We start from the raw sequence: 14,147 nt of genomic DNA on the forward strand, positions 1-14,147 counted from the left end.
GTTTTCAATGCAAGACTTCAACAGAGTCTGTGTTCTGCCAAAAGAAATGATGCAACTCCCCTTGGGTCTGTGCAGCTGAATCATCAATTTCAAATCAGAGTGGGGTACATAAGTAGATCAGCCAAGCAGCATTGGCTGGAGAAACTACAGCAAGGTATATAGATCTCAGTACTGCAGCAAAAGTATTTCTGTTCATTTTTAGGTTCTACCAACATCTTGCTCTTCACGCCGAATGTCTCAATACAATTATAGACTTGTAATGTCTTGAACTGCAGTGTCCCTTTTTCAATGCTGAAAGCAAGGTAAGAATTTCAAATTAATTTTGTCAAACAATCCAAAATCTAAAGGGAGGGTGGTGTGTATTATATAACCCAACATGGCACAGTGTGGCTTTAAAGGATATTATTAAATGCCTCTGACTCTTCAAATTTCCTAAGGAAATATTGTCTGTGAATAGAATTCACAACATTTGATCATAAATGATGGTTTTAGTGAAGGATACGTGGTCATTTCAATGAAGTGAGTGTGAATAGCAATGTTGATGTTGTACTACCATTGTATGTAGCAGCTATGCTGGAAGTTGTAATCTTTCATCAAGCAGAGTCGTAGCAATCAAAGGGTACTTATCCTTGACCGAGTACACAGCTTGTTCATTAGAAAGTGCTGCAGTGTAACAGTGCCTTGGTGATCCATCAAGGAATGTTAGTATGTGTGAATGCAGTTACTACAGCAAAGAAACACCTTTGTTCATCAGCCTTAAAGATCACATGGATGAACTTCAACAATTGTACATCCCTGTCTGGCGTAAAAATAAAACGGGGAAGGTGGCTCAACCGTGGCTAACAAGGGAAATTAGGGGTCGTGTTAAATCCAAGGAAGAGGCATATAAATTGGCCAGAAAAAGCAGCAAACCTGAGGACTGGGAGAAATTTAGAATTCAGCAGAGGAGGACTAAGGAATTCATTCGGAGGGGGAAAATAGAGTATGAGAGGAAGCTTGCAGGGAACATAAAACCTGACTGCAAAAGCTTCTATTGAAATGTGAAGGGAAAACGATTAGTGAAGACAAATGTAGGTCCCTTGCAGTCAGAATCAGGGGAATTTATAATGGGGAATAAAGAAATGGCAGACCAGTTGAACATATACTTTGGTTCTATCTTCACCTAAGGAAGACGCAAATAACCTTCCGGAAATACTAGGGGACTGAAGGTCTAGTGAGAAGGAGGAACTGAAGGAAATCCTTATTAGTCAGGAAATTGTGTGAGGGAAATTGATGGGATTGAAGGCCGATAAATCCCCAGGGCCTGATAGTCTGCATCCCAGAGTACTTAAGGAAGTGGCCCTAGAAATAGTGGACGCATTGGTGGTCATTTTCCAACATTCTATAGACTCTGGATCGGTTCCTATGGATTGGAGGGTAGCTAATGTAACCCCACTTTTTAAAAAAGGAGGGAAAGAGAAAACCGAATTCTAGACCGGTTAGCCTGACATCGGTAGTGGGGAAAATGTTGGAATCAATTATTAAGGATGAAATAGCAGTGCATTTGGATAGCAGTGACAGGATCGGTCCAAGTCAGCATGGATTTATGAAAGGAAAATCGTGCTGAACAAATCTTCTAGAATTTTTTGAGGATGTAACTAGTAGAGTGGACAAGGGAGAACCAGTGGATGGTGGTGTATTTGGACTTTCAAAAGGCTTTTGACAAGGTCCCACACGAGATTAGTGTGCAAAATTAAGGCATATGGTATTGGGGGTAATGTATTGACGTGGATAGAGAACTGGTTGGCAGACAGGAAGCAAAGAGTAGGAATAAACGGGCCCTTTTCAGAATAGCAGGCAGTGACTAGTGGGGTACCGCAAGGTTCAGTGCTGGGACCCCAGCTATTTACAATATACATTAATGATTTGGACGAAGGAATTGAATGTAATATCGGCAAGTTTGCAGATGACACTAAGATGGGTGGCAGTGTTTGCTGTGAGGAGGATGACTTGGACAGATTAGGTGAGTGAGCAAATGCATGGCAGATGCAGTATAATGTAGATAACTGTGAGGTTATCCACTTTGGTGGCAAAAACAGGGAGGCAGAATATTATCTGAATGGTGACAGATTAGGAAAAGGGGAGGTGCAATGAGACCTGGGTGTCATGGTACATCAGTCATTGAAAGTTGTCATGCAGGTACAGCAGCTGGTGAAGAAGGCAAAAATGGCATGTTGGCCTTCATAGCGAGAGGATTTGAGTATAGGAGCAGGGAGGTCTTACTGCAGTTGTACAGGGCCTTAGCGAGGCCTCACCTGGAATATTGTGTTCAGTTTTGGTCGTCTAATCTGAGGAAAGACATTCTTGCTGTTGAGGGAGTGCAGCGAAGGTTCACCAGACTGATTCCCGGGATGGCAGGACAGACATATGAAGAAAAGATTGGATCGACTAGGCTTGTATTCATTGGAATTTAGAAGAATGAGAGGGAATCTCAGAAACATATAAAATTCTGACGGGATTGGACAGATTAGATGCAGGAAGAATGTTCCCGATGTTGGGGAAGTCCAGAACCAGGGGTCACAGTCTAGGGATAAGGGGTAAGCCATTTAGGACTGAGATGAGGAGAAACTTCTTCACTCAGAAAATTGTGAACCTGTGGAATTCTCTACCACAGAAAGTTGTTGAGACCAGTTCGTTAGATATATTCAAAAAGGAGTTAGATGTGGCCCTTACGGCTAAAGGGGTATGGAGAGAAAGCAGGAATGGGGTACTGAAGTTGCATGATCAGCCATGATCATATTGAATTGTGATGCAGGCTCGAAGGGCCTGCTCCTGCACCTATTTTTGATGTTTCTATGTTTATCCAAATGCAAATACATTTGCCTGATGATTTAACCATTTTTTTTATAACTTCTAATGTGTCATAAAATTGGACATTTACAGCTATAACATCATCAGTGTATATGAACATTTTAAATGCTTCTTTCCTCTTCAAAATGCTAATGTGAAGTTTTTAAAAAAAAAATCATTTTTTTCCACTTCCGTTTCTCGTCCAAAGCCATTGCTTATTCTGTTGGCACTGGTCTTCCTGCAGTAACTTGCCCAACTGGCCATGACTCAAGTGGGTACAGTAGGGTAGTTCTAGTACTGGACTAGCAACTGGGAGGTCATATTGAAGTTCAATACATCTGGTGAGGAAACTACCTCCTTATCCACTCTGGCTTGGGTAACTCTGTAGTCTGTGGTTGACACTTAATGACCTCTGCATTGAACTTGTAAGCCACTCAGTTGTGTAAGCTGATAATCCCACCACTCCCAGAGATGGGCAATAAATGCACCTGGCTAACATTGCCCATGTCCTGAGAACAAATAATGAAAAGAAACGTCTCGAAGGTGTATGTCGGCAGTCTATTCACCCATGTGTAGTTATCAAAGCCGAGCCCTTGCCCTCCCCTGATGCCCACATGCATGCACTGGTTATCAGGAGGCATAACTTGATTTTCCCCTCCTACTAGAAGATGCACAGGTCAATGCCGATGCCTTGGCTGAGGGTAGCTTTACAAATATGGGATCAATACTGACTCCTGGAAGAATGTGATGTTTTTTTAATTGCTTTCAGTAAAATCTGTAAGTAGGATGAAATTTCCAAAGCTAGAGGTGTAACTGATGATCTCACCTAGAGTGTTACCTTTTTATGTGTAATTATGTGAACAGACTTCAACAGTTTTAGATTTTATTTTGCATTTTTGAGAAGTGGTAAAAAAGTGGTACTTTTTAATTATAACTTCCTTCCGAGATGTTGGGTAGCACATCATAAGACACTCCAGGTGAGAATTGACATATCTGACAAATAAGCCTCGGATTGGGTACCACCTGTTGGTGCCATTTATGATGGTAGATGATGGCCACTAAGGTTGCAAATTCCTATTACCTTTTCTTTTACTATTCAGAGTCCCTCATTTGACTAGTAGAGCTCTTTGTCCCAGATGCAACTAGTAATCAGAAATCCACTAGCTATTGTGTTGTGCCATTTGTACAGTTTTCCCCGAGTAAACCTGTATGCCATTAGACTTGCCTATTTTAAGAGATTTTCAAAATGTCTGTATAATGGAAAAATAGACTACAGTATATTACTGAAAATTGTAAAGTTAAAGAATATTAGTGCAGCCTATGGGGCAGCAGTGTACTGCACTATACAGTGGTAGAATAAGAGCTTAGAATAACAGTTGGTCTCTGGCTCAAAACTAAATCCATAGAAAATTCTTCACCAGTTAACACGCAGGTTTCTAAAGGTTGAACTAGGTGTATTGTAGGCACCACCACATTAACTTATGGCGTATCTTAAAACTTTAAACCACGAACACTACTGCTGAATATTATCTCGTTGGGTGATACAAGCAGCCCAATATAACCAGACAAGATAGCTTAAGTTGTTGTAAATATTGGACCTGAAATTGCTATCTGAGGACGAATGCTTCAAACTGTGAGTAAAATCTGTACTTGCCGAATACCCCCGGACGTACGGAGACTTGCGCTCCTGGGCCTGCGTAAAGGCCCACATATCCCAGGGGCGCAGGGGATTCACAAACGTCCCTGGGATCACGTGGGCCGGCCCAACCAATCAAAAAGGGGATTCCTATTATGATTATGGTGATTCCATTTATAAACGGAATCCCCATAAGCATAATAGGAATCATATAAAAAAAGATTTTCTTACAACCTAAATAACAATAAATCATCTTTTTAAAATTAATTCAAATACAATTTAAACATAAAACAAAAATTTAATATTTTGAAAAATAAATGTAAACATTTTTAAAGGGGTTATTTAATGTTTAAATGATTTTACAAATGTTAATTTAATATAAACACTTATGCTACTAAAAGAAGGCCTTACACCTGCTTTCACCTGGTATAAGAGTTTCGTGGGTAGTAGTTCCAACACTGCGCCAACAAATTTCCTTCGGATTCGTGCGATCTGTTAAGCTCAAACTTGACAGATTGCAAGTTCCGGGTTTTCGTGTGTCGCATGTGGAAACCCATAACTTGCAGGGCACTTGCGACCGTGTAGGCTGTGTGTACACGGTCACAGGCGCCGGAAAATCCAGGCCTTTGTTTGGGTAGCCAAGGATATTCGTGTACTGAAGTGTTGAGATACACAGGAAAGCTGAGAGTTAAAGTTATAATAAGACAAGTTGCAGAATTCTTTTCTCTGAACTTAAATGCACCAATTTCCTTGTGAAGGGAGGGTGCCTAAAACTACACTCACTTTTCCAAATGTGTTTTCAACAGTGATTTCTGTAAGGTTCAAACAATTTGTTTTGACTTTATTACATGTCCTTGAGACATATGGTTACTTAGCCATACAAGTACTTGTTTTCAGCAGCTATGAGAATTAAATGTTTCATTTCTGTAACATTTTCTGTTGATGAATCCAATTAGAAAACAGAGCATTTGTTTTTAATGTTGACCGTGTCAGTAATTTTTCTGGAAGACTAAATAATGCAAAGACCAAATGATATGTTGGGAGCATGGGAGACAAATCACTGTTTCCAAAAAGCACTCTGGCAAGTGTTTTACATGAAAGAGGAACTAGGGTGCACGCTGGCATTGCATAAGGTATAGGAGCTCCTCTGTCTTGCATCTCTTTTTCATGCCTTCAGTATGTTGGGAGTCCAAGATTCTCCTCAGTAGCTCAGCTTGGTGTACTCTAATGTAATTTTCCCTCATAGAACTGTCCTTTTTATGTCTATCTTCTGTTGATTGGCATCTTGTAGCTGTATAAATGTTGCCTTAAAGATGTTTGTTTCAGATTCTGCGGATCATAATTGTTGAACATTTATTCGTGCTTCACCTTGAATAGTGACACTTCCATTTACTTTGAAACCATGGGCTAGAGTTTCCTTGTTGCATGCTTAACGCCCGCTTATACGTCCTTTCAGCAGTAAAATGGATGTTAACACCCATATCTTGTCCATTTAGCCTCAAAATGGAAACTGACGGGCATTTTTCGGAAATTTATCGCCAAGCGTTACTTTCCCCATGTGCGTAACGCTGGGAAAAAATAATACCACCCACCCACTTTTTCTGGACGAAATCAACGGCCATAATATTGCCCAGCGTTACTTTCCGCACGGAATTAACGCCGAGAGTTAATAATACCACCTGCCCTTTTTTTTTTTGGTCGTAAAGAGCACATTTAGCAAAACTAACGTCCAGGAGATCGCCCACCACCTCGCGCGCACACCACCCACAATATCGCTTGCCCAGAAAAGTGGAACTGTTCTGAACTAAAGCCAGCGGTGTGGCTGCCATTTTTTAAATCGCAGGTCGCTTCATTCAAAAGGCTGCTTCAACTTTGGGGGAGTTTGCATTGACTCCGGAGTTCTTAGGTGAAGTGACCATTTCGACAGACATATTTTCAGACGCTGGACTATTCAGGGTTTACTCTAGGTGTATTTTAGTGAGGAAATTATTGATTCTGATCAATCGCTATTATACTTTCATTGCAATGAGGCCAGCCATTTCTCAGTCTGCATCGATTAATACCCAGATGCTGCAGAGTGCAGATGGCTCAATGTGTGATGCACATCATTATGTCCCCAATTTAAGACGTGTAAGAATGAGGAGGAGGGCCAGACCGTACACATCCCGCACGTACAGGGAAAAGAGGTTTTACCTCAACGTGTCCGACCGCACCTGCCTTCGGAGACTGCGCTTCCACAAGGTGGTGATCAATGAAATATGAGCGCTCATCAGGCCACATATGCAGTCTGCCATCAGGACATCAGTGTCGGTCGAGGTCAAGATCACTGCGGCAATGTCTTTCTACGTGTCCGGTTCCTTTCGGGCCTCCGCGGTCGAGATTTGCCCTCTGTCTCACCATGCAATCCATCGCTGCATTAGACAGATCATGGAGGTCCTGTATGCGTGTAGGATGGACTTTTATCAACTTTCCCATGATCACGGAGGCTCAGACTGACAGGGCTGGAGCATTCTACTGCATTGCTAAGTTCCCCATGGTGCAGGGAGCTATACAGTGCACTCACATCGCCATGCGGCCACCTTCTCAGGACCCGGTGTGTTTTCATAACAGAAAAGGATTTCACTTCCTGAAGGTCCAACGAGTTGTCAACCACAACCAGATCATCATGGCAGTGAATGCCAAATGTTCGGGCACCTTCGATGAGGCTCACATCCTGTGTGAGAGCGCTGTCTCTGACATCTTTTAAGAGTCAGCCACAAGGACAATGCTGGATGCTTGGTGATAACCAATATGGCCTAGCCACCTGGCTGATGACCCCCTTACATGACACCCACACAGAGGCCGAGAAGCGATACAACCAGAGACACAGAGACACACGCAATGTGGTCCAAAAAACAATAACTGTGCTTAAGCAGCGCTTCAGATGTCTGGACCACTCAGGAGGGGAGCTACAATACAACCCTGAGCAAGTAGGTAAATTCGTGGTTGTGTGCTCCATGCTGCACAATCTGGCCATCAGGAGAGGCCAAGAATTGCCACAAGGGACTGATGCTCTACCTCAGAGGAGAGAGAGAGAGAGAGAGAGAGAGAGGAAGAGGACGACGAGGGGCTGGATGCTGACCTAGGCTCAGACAATCGGGCTGGCTACGCAACCATGCCCACGACACCCTTCAGACCACAGGAAAGGGCCCAAGGTGGCTACATAGCTGCAAAGACTCTTGCTTGAGGAGCTGATATATGAACGATTTGCCTGAAAGAACATTGATGTGAGTGACAACGCTGACACACTGCTGTGTGTGTGCAGCTCAGACATCAATGGTGCCCATCACCTTGGTGCCAGTTAAAGTTTACGTTGATTGAAGTTAAGTTGTATTTAACGCTTTCGTGTGAAGGAATCACCAGTGTGTAATGGTCCAACTATCTGAGACACTGCGCAACAAGGCTATGTTCAACAAATTTTTTTTTATACCAACATTAGTCTGAAATCATAAGTATCACAGGCAAAAACACCCAACCCCTGCCCTCACCCCACCTTTTCCACCATTGACATCAATCAAATGTTCATGTCCAGCAACACAGAATACAAAGGCAAATCAGGAGGGTGGTCCCCTCCCCCCCCCCCCCCCCATACATTACAACAAATTGCATACACCTGGATGGAGATATAACACAACCATCACCTGCGGACCTGCACCTCACTTTCCTTCCCTTCTCCCCACTTCTACCCCTTCTCCTCTTCGCTCCACGGCGCCTCGCCGACGAGCTCCTCAGGCGGTGCCTCATTGGGGGGGATGAATGCAGAGGTGGGGGGAACATTCTCTGATGCAGAAGCAGGATCTTGGTCGTTCCTCTCATCTGTCATTCGGAAAGATAGACAAGAAGGGAAAGGAGGTGGGGGTAGCTCTGTTAATAAAGGATGATATCAGGGCAGTTGTGAGAGACGATATTGGCTCTAATGAACAAAATGTTGAATCATTGTGGGTGGAGATTAGAGATAGTAAGGGGAAAAAGTCACTGGTGGGCGTAGTATATAGGCCCCCAAATAATAATGTCACGGTGGGGCAGACAATAATCAAGGGAATAATAGAGGAATGTGAAAAGGAGCGGCAGTAATCGTGGAGGATTTTAACCTACATATCGATTGGTCAAATCAAATCGCATGGGGTAGCCTTGAGGAGGAATTCATAGAATGCATACGGGATTGTTTCTTAAAACAGTATGTTACAGTACCTACAAGGGAGCAAACTATCTTGGATCTGGACCTGTGTAAAGAGACGGGAATAATATACGATCTCCTAGTAAAAGATCCTCTCAGAATGAGTGATCACAGTATGGTTGAGTTTGTAATACAGATTGAGGGTGAGGAAGTAGTGTCTCAAACGAGTGTACTATGCTTAAACAAAGGGGACTACAGTGGGATGAGGGCAGAGTTGGCTAAAGTTGACTGGGAACACAGACTAAACGGTGGCACAATTGAGGAACAGTGGAAGACTTTTAAGGAGCTCTTTCATAGTGCTCAACAAAAATATATTCCAGTGACAAAGAGGGGTGGTAAGAGAAGGGATAACCAGCTGTGGATAACCAAGGAAATAAAGGAGAGTATCAAATTAAAAACCAATGCGTATAAGGTGGCAAAGGTTAGTGGAAAACTAGAAGATTGGGAAAATTTTAAACGACAGCAAAGAATGACTAAGAAAGCAATAAAGAAAGGAAAGATAGATTACGAAAGTAAACTTGCGCAAAACATAAAAACAGATAGTAAAAGCTTTTACAGATATATAAAATGGAAAAGAGTGACTAAAGTAAATGTTGGTCCCTTAGAAGATGAGAAGGGGGATTTAATAATAGGAAATGTGGAAATGGCTGAGACCTTAAACAATTATTTTGCTTCGGTCTTCACAGTGGAAGACACAAAAACCATGCCAAAAATTGTTGGTCACGGGAATGTGGGAAGAGAGGACCTTGAGATAATCACCATCACTAGGGGGATAGTGCTGAACAGGCTAATGGACTCAAGGTAGACAAGTCCCCTGGTCCTGATGAAATGCATCCCAGGGTATTAAAAGAGATGGCGGAAGTTATAGCAGATGCATTCGTTATAATCTCCCCAAATTCTCTGGACTCTGGGGAGGTACCAGCAGATTGGAAAGCAGCTAATGTAACGCCTCTGTTTAAAAAAGGGGGCAGACAAAAGGCAGGTAACTACAGGCCGGTTAGTTTAACATCTGTAGTGGGGAAAATGCTTGAAGCTATCATTAAGGAAGAAATAGCGGGACATCTAGATAGGAATAGTGCAATCAAGCAGACGCAACATGGATTCATGAAGGGGAAATCATGTTTAACTAATTTACTGGAATTCTTTGAGGATATAACGAGCATGGTGGATAGAGGTGTACCGATGGATGTGGTGTATTTAGATTTCCAAAAGGCATTCGATAAGGTGCCACACAAAAGGTTACTGCGAAGATAAAGGTACGCGGAGTCAGAGGAAATGTATTCGCATGGATCGAGAATTGGCTGGCTAACAGAAAGCAGAGAGTCGGGATAAATGGGTCCTTTTCGGGTTGGAAATCGGTGGTTAGTGGTGTGTCACAGGGATCGATGCTGGGACCACAACTGTTTACAATATACATAGATGACCTGGAAGAGGGGACAGAGTGTAGTGTAACAAAATTTGCAGACGACACAAAGATTAGTGGGTTGTGTAGAGGACTCAGAGAGGCTGCAAAGAGATTTAGATAGGTTAAACGAATGGGCTAAGGTTTGGTAGATGGAATACAATGTTGGAAAATATGAGGTCATCCACATTGGGGGAAAAAAAACAGTAAAAGGGAATATTATTTGAATGGGGAGAAATTACAACATGCTGCGGTGCAGAGGGACCTGGGGGTCCTTGTGCATGAATCCCAAAAAGTTAGTTTGCAGGTGCAGCAGGTAATCAGGAAGGCGAATGGAATGTTGGCCTTCATTGCGAGAGGGATGGAGTACAAACGCAGGGAGGTCCTGCTGTAACTGTACAGGTATTGATAGGGCCGCACCTGGAGTACTGCGTACAGTTTTGGTCACATTTAAGGAAGGTTATACAAGCTTTGGAGGGGGTACAGAGACGATTCACTCGGCTGATTCCGGAGATGAGGGGGGTTACCTTATGATGATAGATTGAGTAGACTGGGTCTTTACTCGTTGGAGTTCAGAAGGATGAGGGGTGATCTTATAGATAGATAGATTTTTATATCACAGATAGATAGATTATATCACAGATAGATAGATTTTTAACCAATAAGGGAATTGAGGGTTATGGAGAGCGGGCGGGTAAGTGGAGCTGAGACCACGGCCAGATCAGCCATGATCTTATTGAATGGTGGAGCAGGCTCGAGGGGCTAGATGGCCTACTCCTGTTACTAATTCTTATGTTCTTATGATCTTATTCAGTGGTGGTGCGGAACCTACGGGTGGAGTGCTGCGCTCTGGGACCACTGGGAGGCCTGTGTCAGTAGTGTTCCTGGCTATCGCATCCAGGGCCTCCGCTATTCACGGAATGTACACTCAGTCATGGTGGGCAGCTGTTGGGATATGCCCCCCAATGCTTTGAAGAGCTGGTCACCAATGTCTACAGTCCTCCTGGACAACTGTATCTTCTCTCATGCGGCGCTAGTGGAGTAGCCCTACCGCGTCCACAAGGCCTCCGCGGGGTCGGCGCAGTCCTGGGAACAAATGGGGTGCTCTGTGGCAAGGTGCCTGGGGCCGGTACCCAGAGTGGAGGCGGCAATGACCGGAGGAGCACTCGATGGCCTTGGGTAGAATGGCTTCTGGAGCGTGACGATGCAGGTTCCTCGAAGTCCACGCTCTCATCCGGAGAGAACAGACCCAGCGGATTGAGGGGCGATAATCGGAGCTCCTCATCACCAGATGTAGGATCGTCGGGCCAGGCGCCCCCATCTTCTGGCCTCCTGGGGTTGCGTTGCTGGCTGAGCTGCATAACACAAATGAGGTTGTTGGAGGAGAAGGGGATGTTAGGGTCATAAGGTGAGTCCAGCACTACACACAGCATATGCACGACAAAAGCACCGCCACTATCAAAATCATCACAGACATCACATTTCATGACCATCAGGCCAGCTTTATTTCCAGGACAATTTTAGAAATCATCTATCATATATGATCGATATGAGTGGGTGTGGCATCTATTGACTTTACATCACGCAATGGTGTAAACTTTACTCACGTGGTATCACTTCAGGGTCTGCAGATGCTTCCGTGGCTGTCCAGGTGTGCTTCCCCATGAGTGCGAGCACCCCTTCCACCATCTCAGTGATGTCGCTGGGGACTGGTGGCATCCCCACCCATTCGCCTCTGCACAGACCTCATCGTCGATGGCTTCTTCTGTAAAAGATGACAGGACAACATGGCATGAGATCATTGCGTGATATCATTGCTAGGTACTGTCACAGACTGATACAACACATAACCGACAGGTGTAATCATCATTCTTTACCTGAAGACGTGTAGCGTGACCGCAGGCTTTGAGTAAAACATTCCCGGTATGAGTGAAAGACCTCACATCTGCTGATAGTCACTTATGACTGCTACAAATCAAATTATATAAATACATAAGTACGTGTAAATCTTTAATACTTTTGCGGATCCCACAAGGTCATTCCATCGTTTGCGGCATTGGTTGCCCTCGTTGGTCGCCGACAAGACCACCTCTGCTATCTCGGTCCATATCTTCTGGTAGGCCTTTGGGCTGGGCTTCCCACGACCTCCGTGTCACATCACCCCATTGTAATTTGACCTCCTGCAGGAGGGAGGCATTTGCCTCGTCGGAGAATCTCCTCACTTTTGCGGCCTCCAATGTGCTCCTCTTCCACCTCACTGCTCTCTCCAGCGTCAGTCTCTACAGCGTGCTGTGATGCCTCCTCCTCTCACTCCATTATAGATCAGATTTGGCTGGTAACGGCTAATTTTAGTTTCCTATTTGCTCTAAAGCTCTAGACCCTCCCTCCTTCCTCCCAAAGCAGCCACGCCACGCCACAACCACACACGCCTTCAGTCCTTCTCCGCTCCCTCTCTCTCTCTCCTGCGCATGTCATGATGACCCTTGACCTCCTGAATCGCGGGATTCGAGCGTTGCCATGCCTTTGCTAAGGATGTCGACACTTTACGGCAGAAGTTCAGCGAGATTTAACGCTACCACCCATTTCTTATCGCTTGTGGTAACGCCCAATTTCAAAAATGGAGACTAGGTGCTTTGAGAATAGGCGAGAAGCCGGCGATCTGAAAACCCATTTTTACCGCCCACGCCGGAAATAATGCCTGTTTTTGGGTGATAAGCACAAAAGTGTAAAATCTAACTCCATGTATTTTATTGTCGATGTAATATGAAACTGATCTATCTGTAAAATGAAGTATAATAGGGTTACAATTTAATGTGAGCACCCAAATTTCATATGGGGAAAAATATCCATGAAGTAATTTTATACAGTATGCATCTCCTCCAATGAAATTCTTCTTGCCTGACAATTGTTTTCCAGCTATGGCATAACCGAGCCAACAATGTTGACTGGAATTTAGGTACACTAATAATTTTCTACATGTCCACTGACCTTGCAGCCCTATTTCATGTAAAAGGTCATGCATGTTGGGTAAAACATGATATGCTGATCCATTTGGGATGGATGGTGACCAAAAATTGGGGCTAGCTGAGATTTCTCTCAAAGCTGCCGTGGAATTGACTGAATTTTTATTTTGTATTTAATAAATATAATTTTGACGTAACTTTACTAATTCATAGGCAGAAACAGAAAAATCTTATTTTGAAATATGTGTAAATCGTCCTCCCACCACCTTTTTATAATGTGATTTACTGTTCTTTTACGTATTCAGGAAACAATTTTGTTCAATTATTTGATGATTTATTATGCATCTCTTCTGCTAGTAGCTTTTCCTGTGGCACTGCTTCCTTAAGTTTTTTTTTGCTTTGTTAATATCATTGCCTAAACTACTAAATGAAGAGCGAGCTTGAATCTAGAATATATTACACACACAAATTAGTAGATGGATGGGAAGGACCAGGCTGTATTGGTCATATAAACAGCAAAGCTTATTGAATTTCCTAACTATTTAAATTGCTCAGCAGCAGTGGTCATATTGTTTCATTGTACCACATTGAAAGAAAACTGCTTCTGGAAGTTAAAATTTGAGCAGAAGAAATATAATTCCTGAAGACTGATCTTTGTTTTCCTTGAGTTGGTCTATGAGTTGTAATTTTTAAATTCTCAACAACACGAATAAATGATAAAGGACTGAGGCAGATAATGCTTTCCCCCTGTTGATCACTTCCCTAATTAAGTATTCTGTTGTGAAAGCTGTGTGCTAGCTAAAAGCTGAGGTTGATAAAACAGTTCCTGTTCAGTGTATTGCTCTGGTTAATTAGCAGCTCGACAGCATGGGTGACTTGTTCTTGTTATACATAATTCAGATGGAGTAATGGCAGCACATTTTGGGTACGGCTGAATGTAACTTGGTACTAAGATCTTTCTGTTTCTGCCTATGAATTAGTAATCGTGTATATTAATTATTTGTCAATAATTTTGTCTCCACTGATCATACAAAAATTTCTCAGTAAATGTCCAAGAACTAGCATTTATCAACACTGGCTCCACTGTGCTTCTGAATATCT

The 14,147-nt window shown here is 43.2% G+C and overlaps 1 protein-coding gene across 9 annotated transcripts in view; it reads left to right on the forward strand.

The window, feature by feature from the left end:
• LOC139275246 (inositol polyphosphate-4-phosphatase type I A) overlaps nt 1-14,147 on the forward strand; it is a 248,985-nt gene that overhangs the window by 17,708 nt on the left and 217,130 nt on the right. For 8 of the 9 annotated variants that reach the window (XM_070892436.1, XM_070892440.1, XM_070892431.1 and 5 more), the window contains exon 2: nt 203-302. The exons of the other annotated variant lie outside the window; for it this stretch is intronic. The gene's annotated coding sequence lies outside the window, so the exon portion shown is untranslated. The remainder of the gene's footprint in view (nt 1-202; nt 303-14,147) is intronic. 9 annotated transcript variants of the gene reach the window in all.

This window comes from Pristiophorus japonicus, chromosome 10, assembly GCF_044704955.1.
Source record: "Pristiophorus japonicus isolate sPriJap1 chromosome 10, sPriJap1.hap1, whole genome shotgun sequence".
NCBI lineage: Eukaryota > Metazoa > Chordata > Chondrichthyes > Pristiophoridae > Pristiophorus > Pristiophorus japonicus.